The sequence below is a fragment of the Rhagoletis pomonella genome, unplaced genomic scaffold (assembly GCF_013731165.1).
Source record: "Rhagoletis pomonella isolate Grant_MI unplaced genomic scaffold, Rhpom_1.0 Rhpom_scaffold_00007, whole genome shotgun sequence".
Lineage (NCBI taxonomy): Eukaryota > Metazoa > Arthropoda > Insecta > Diptera > Tephritidae > Rhagoletis > Rhagoletis pomonella.
The window spans coordinates 30,475,399-30,482,744 of record NW_023458561.1 but is presented as its reverse complement, the minus strand read 5'-3'; positions in this window follow the sequence as shown (position 1 = coordinate 30,482,744).

Below are 7,346 nucleotides of genomic sequence, written 5' to 3'. Positions count from 1 at the left end.
GACATCGGTCACTAGGTCGCCATTGTTGTTCTTACAGGAGTTCGCCCGGTTTTGAAACCTTCCGTAAGTCGCCTAACCCTCTGGTATAAGTTCCCCTGCTGTAGCGAAAAAGGAAGCCAAATCCTTTTCAAGGATTTCGCCATCCTTTGCTACCAAAGTGCATTTACCATAACTCATACTGCACGACGAAGCCAGCACACAGTGGTTCAAAATTGGAACTCAATGTTCATAATCCACTGGAGCCTTCATTTTACGACCAATTTTTATTAAAAACCAAAAAAAAAGATATTTATTTTGGTAAAAAATTTTTGATAACATTTCAAAATTTTTTTGTGTATTTTTTTGTTTAAGGAGAACCATACAAATGTTTTCAGCTAGCTTTTCTTATGTAACATTTATTAACTGGAACAGGAGAATACATTTTCTTCAAAACTGCTACTTTTTGTGCATTTTGCAGTAAAAAATTTAATATAATCAAATTAAAATTCGGAAAGCAGGCTCTACTGGTCTCTTGCAAATATTGTAAGCTTTCATAAAAAATAACAATTAATCAAATTAAGCGAAAAATGAAGTGAATGAATGCCAATTTTGAACCACTGTACAGCAGGGGGTTTATTGTTCTCTGGAACTGGAAACTCAGCGTGCAACACGATCCTAGGCACAACTTTCCCTGTGCTTTATAGATTGTACAAAGATTACTGATTAAATAGAAACCCTTAAGTGGGGTGCGAAACGAACTGGCGAAAGTTTCCAGTATATTTTATAAGGGACATTTTTATTTTTCATACTCTGCGTTTAAAAATTTACCTCTGACAAATGCAAAGCCTATTTAAAGGACAGTTTAAAAAATAAAGGACAAAAGGCTGCTTTATTTTGAAAAAATTATAAAGGACAGGGTAACCCCCTAAATAAAGGACTGTCCTTTAAAATAAAGGACGGATGGTCACCTTAATTATACTATACCTGATTTCGCCGCCCTATGCATAAGTATTAACTGTTGTTCAAAATAAGGCTTACATAGTTAAGGCCCTATCATAAGACGTCATCACCTAGTCGAAATTGGGCTTACATAAATATACTTTGAATATAAATGGTTATTATAAGGCATTCTACAGAACATTACTACCTTATTATAAGCCCTATCGTCTATTCGAAATAGGGTTACATAAGGTCTTTTAATAAGATAAAATAGAGACTACTATTACCTGAACATAAACCTTGTCGTCCACTGCAGCAACGGCGCTACCGGCAAATACCTTATTTCTTATTTTTGGTGGGTAAGTTGCATTCATATACATATGTATATGTATTTACGTACAAAATTTGTATAGTGCATATGCAGTATGTGCAGCGCGTCCATCGCTTATGCGTTCATGTGCATTAATGTGGATTTTCCTATAAATTTATGCGTTCTTTAATGTTGCAGCAAACTCTTTCTCTTTCCCACACACACACACACACACACACACACACTCGCACACGCATTTATATTTATGAGCATTAATGCACCAGCATATATGCACATTAGGGTGGTCCAAACAACGGCGGAATTTTAATACTGCAACGCCCTGGGATTGTTCTATACCGAAAAAATAGCCCCATCTTTTCTTTAAACAAAATATATATAGAGGTTGCTGAAAGGCCTTAAAGTTTTCCATGTATTTTGTATGGGGGAAAAACAGCATTTCCTAGAAATGGTATAGAATTCTTTAAAATCAATATTTTTCGATCGGAAAACACTGGTTCTCTTCAGGAGACTTCCAGCAATAATACCCAATTGTTTATTTTACCAGTTTTTAATACCAAAGTATTTTTTATTGGACCTCTAATTGCATTTTTTGGGGGTTTTGGTAGACCTAAAAAATATAGTTACCTGCATAGTAAAATGGTTAAATAAACAATTTGGTTTCCTTTTTGGTTGTTGTTGTTTCCGACAGGGTGGGTGTAATTCGTTCCATAATACATCAAACAATTTGGTATTATTATTGGGAATCTCTTGAGGAGAAACAAATTTTTCCGGTTTCTACGATTTTTTCCGCCCATATAAAATACATTGAAAACCTTGAGCGCTTTGAGCACTCTGTAAATATTTCTTGATTAAAAAATAAGAAATAGGAATATCTATGTATTTTTTTTTTTGTATAGAACAATACTAGTGGTTGGCGGCATAAAAATTCCGACTTTTCCTTTTTTGGACCACTCTAATGTACATTGATACATACATACATAGATGCCTAACAGTGTGTTTACCAGTAAACGTGCTTTGTTGGCGATTCGCAATGAAACGTTGGCGTTTTTATCGCTCGCACGACGTGTGCTTGCACTGATGCATGCGTTTCAATGAGCACGAAAAAAAAAATAATAATCGCCAATCGCAACAACAACAACATAAAAGAACTGAAGCAACAGCAGTGGCGGCAACAGCAACAGAAATAACAACAACAAACAGACATTTAAATGTTTTTCCCCATTATTTACGCACTTTGGCGATGCATTTCTCTCTTTCACGTTTAAATGCTTAAATTTTTTAATTTGTTTCGCAAAAAAGGGCACACATAAAGTAGGAGGAAGGAAAGGTGCTGGTTTTGTTTAAAAATACATAAATAAATCTTTCATGAAAAATATTATATTTGAGTAACTATATGTGCAATAATATAATAAAATCGGCTTCATTGAAAGCATGGCTTCATTATAGGATGGAACGAAATACTAGTTTCTAATATTCTTACCATCCCAAAGCTAAAAATATTGTCGCGCTTTCATAATCAAAATAAAATCGACTCTAATTAGTTTGAGCTTTATTGGCAGATATTCCGTTGAAAACTAAATAGGTGGTAACTCTATTTAAATACGTTTGTTTTAAAACTCTTCTAAACGGCTGTGGTTAGATACGAAATAAGCGAACGAAATTGAATTATTTTAAATTCGAATGGCATATCGGTTGGGATCATCAGTCTCGAAATGAAAACTTTCTGACATATAACCTCTTCTTCGAGTATTGTCGCTTGAATCACATTGTCCATGAGTTTTATCTCCACCCGTTGTCAGTGACTTGAAATGAGGTGAAATAAGGTGAGTTTGAATGAATTGAGGTGAGATCAGTTGAGGCGAGTTAAGGAAAGTTGAGGTTAGTTGGGATGAATTTAGGTGAGTAGAGGTATGGAAGTTGAGGTGCTTTGAGATAGGTTGAGAGGAATAATTGTAAAAATTGTTAGAACTTTTAGAGGTTTCAATACGTAGTTCTTCTTATTTGACAGGATCTTCTTTCTTGTGGATTGAGCAAAATATGCAGAGATTCCAATTTTCGGGCATGTAGTCGTCAACTCAGCTGGTATGCCGTCGGCTCTGGTGACTAACTTATCCATTATTTCATTTGCTGCAATATAACTTTGACCAGATACCCAGTCTATGTATTTGCAATCGCCTAAGGAGCTGTTTGCCCCTAGGTTTTGTGGTTCTACGTCATTTATTTTCTTCGATAGTGTTTCCTAAAACCTCTCTGTTAGATCAAGGAGCTAGGTAGTCCGTTTCGGCTTCGGGACGTAGATGCAACGATCATGTATTGCCTCATGAAAGGTCTCGCACCTGTTTCGTGCGAATTTATTACAACGCTTACTTGAGTACCAATTTTCTTTAAGAGCTCTTTTCGTTATGTCACTTATGGTATCTCGCTTACCGTCAGTACACCACCTTTTGATGCCCTCTTTCGCTTGCCCATTGCTTATATTGGCTGTGCCTTAATATTTTAGTCTTAAGATGCCCATACATTTGCCAACTAGGACTGATTGGGAATTCGGCTTGCTGCCGGTAAATGATGCTATTTCAATCTACATCATTGGCTCAAGGATGGGAAAAGTAATCGGCTCGGACCCATACTCTATGGACCCGCAGATAGGGGAAAACCATCTACCTGATAACTTCAGTGCCTTTCAGGTGGATATATTTGTCTAGCGAAAGCGGCTTGTCTCATACGCAATAGTAAGTCTCTGCCAGGCTAGGTTGCAGGGTTGAAAAACCTAGGTAGTACGGAAATGTTATACATCTCTGGCTTCACTGAGTTGCGTTAAAACATCTTCTATCTCCTAGGTTCCTGGACATAGCAATATCGAAGAGAACTAAGTAGCCGACGGGATCGCTAGACGTGACACGGCAATTCAAACTAGCGAAGCGGATAAAGCCCCACTACCTCCAATTTATAATTTACTAACTAGGGTTGATGAATATACCACAGCTGTAACTAGTAACCTATGCAAGTAGGGCCCTCTTAACGGCTATTTCATAGACTTTATTATATCACCAATCCATTATCGATGGCGTGTCCCAACGTGCTCCCTCTGCAGAGGTTGTCGAGATGAGGAGGAATAGGAATCGATTCACCTATGTAAATGCCCAGCTCTTTAGGTAAGGCATTGCATGTACTTGGGATAACGATTTTTCCATAGTTTGGGTTAGATACCGAAGGTGAAAATATCGTAGCTCCACAGCTTCATCCGGGATAGTAAATGGTTTAACAGACGCTATGCTGAAAATATGGAATAACTTAAGTTAGAAGGATGTGCCTCGTCCACTCGACACTCACAGAGCGCACTCATATTGGACAAGTCTGCCGGCGAGTAGAAATAAGTGTTATTCATACGCACCTTCCTTAACTAACCTAACCTAATCTTTTATTCAAAACTGAAGAAGAAGAGTTTCAGAAAATTAGCACCTGCATAACTTCCGAGAACTCAGATGATACAGCAGATGCTATTTCTCAACTTCGAAAGAAGGCTGGAGTCTTAAGTTTGCTTTTTATGCGCATGTCCTCTGGCAAAGGATCGAATAAAATGCCCAAAATTCTTGCATATCTACCACCTTTGTACGCTTCAGTTTCAACTTTCCAGCAGGCATATGAGCGTCTGTAAAACAGCTATTGACTTATCGCTTTCCCACACTTCAGTGATGAGGGCAGTTTGAAATCACCTATGCCTGCCTCAGCATAAATATGTATGTGCATATGTATGTATGAAAGTATGTATGCGTATCTACATTCTATATTACATGCTTTAGTTTTCACTAACTATACATATGTATGTATGTATGTAGCTATTCGCTTTAATATTAAAGTCTTAATTTCTCATTTGCATGCACAGCACATCGTACCCCAAGTGCAAGCTTACAATTTCTATATATATGTATGTGTGTATATGCTTCAAAGATATTACAAACTGCATACATATAAACAAATGCGCATACATTTGCGCTGTTATCCTGGAGATGTCCTGTTGGCCACACGCAAAGCGCAGCCGCCTATTAAATTTCAGCTGGTTTTGAGTATAAATTTTATATGTATATCTACATATGTATATATGTATATGCATATTTACTATATACGACTACAGCATAAAAGCCATGCGTTTAACATATATACATACACACATACATGCATAGACAGGAATACATATGTATATGAATACAAACATAAAATATGCATTTGCTGCAAAATATTCTGCCATTCTGTCAGTGGAACGTCAATTGTTGTAATTTGGAATTTATTGTTATTATTATTGTTGTTTTTACCATGGTTTCTGCACTCACTGGGCGGTCGTTTTGTCCACCACACTCGCAACGTAACGACGCTACGCAACAACCAGCTGTCACTCGAAACGCACAAATTTCTTTATTGAAAGCCTCTTAGTCAGCGTCAAAAGTGAGACATCTGCGTAACGAAAAGTGCTTTCACAAAAAAGCCACAAGCAGGGTAAATATCTTTAAATGACAAGTTAATGGACATAAATGGTAAGCAATTAAAAATTAAAAGTTTGTTTATGCCAATTTTATAGGCAAATTAGTTGTGGCCACAGCTGAAGTTCGATAAAGCCTATTTGTTTGTTATTCGGCTTTAGTATTCAAAAGTAGTCTGGATCTCAGCTACCATGGGTATACAATCCAGATCACTAATATTTTCTCTGACTACGAATAGGACCTTTGTTTTTATTTCATATGCTCCGGCTTTCAAAGGTTCGAAATTTTCGAGTTTTGCGAATTTTTCTATTGTCACAAATAAAATAATATCAGCAGACTCCCAGATGGGCTTTGTACCATCAGCTTTGTATTTTTTTAAGGACCGCAAATAAATTCACCTTTCTAATAGAGGGTTCAGACATTTCTGCGAATGTCCATAAACAGCAGTCCTTGTTTTGTTTCCGGGAGTCATCATCCTTGGCAGAGGCTAAGAATTAAAAGCCAAGCTCACCACGTTGTGATAGATATATCGGAGCAGTACTGAAGAGAGTCTGAAAAACGTGAGCGGAGCGCCACCCTACAAGAAATCACGCTAGAGGTCGCTGTGTTTATGGTCCTTAATAATAATAGTAACCCGACAAATGTTTGTTTAGCCAAGAGCTTTACTTGCCGCCTGGCTTACCGAAAATATAAGGATGTACCTCGATGGATTTACCACGACGGTGTCAAGAAACTTAACCTGGGAAAGACTTGCTGAAATTTCTAAATAAGTGGACTATTGTAGAAGCGCAGCCAGTTCTTACACCCTCAGGATAGTCAGAGAAGCAGCTTTTAACTCAATGTCCCGTATTTATTATCCACTGTAGCTTTGGATTATGCATGCCTCCCACGTACTTCGCGATGCATGAAAATAAGGCAGAATATATCTACGGATGCTTTTTGTAGGATCTCACTGAACACCATCGTACACAACACGGGTGCAATGATCACCACATTTGAGAAGAAAAGGCGATTATCCGTTGCTTGGGTGTCTAGTAAACTCGCTGCTACCTATTTCGGCAGTTATGATTCTTGTACGAATTGTTAAGGCAAATATTCAAATCCGGTCGTGTCGAAATCGCAACTTTGTATTTCTTAGTGTAAGATACTTTTTCTTAGTGTAAGTATACTTGTACAATAGTCGGTACTGTTGAGTGCCGAGAAAGTGTAATATATGAGTAGGTTCCTTTAATGCTTACTGCTGCAATAGAGACCACCTCCTGAGCAATTACATCAAGAGGAGGTTGATGTAAAATTCCATTGATAACCTCTGTGTGGATGAAGTACGAAGTTTTTTTTTATAATTTTTAAACTTTTAAACACTGTTTACTGAGACGCCACAGAATATACTTGAGTCGGCAAATCGACAGAGCAGTCTGCTAAATCCATCTGGTGGAGGGGTTCGAGAGACGGATCATCGTATAATCTAGCAAAGATATCTAACACAAACTTTGCTGATTTTGCCTCTAAATGGCAGTTTTTTTACCAGGTTATATCGCATACAGTCTGATAAATCCTGAATAGGTACTTCAACACTAGCTACATACATACATCCATGTGCTTCAACAATTGTTTCACTATTT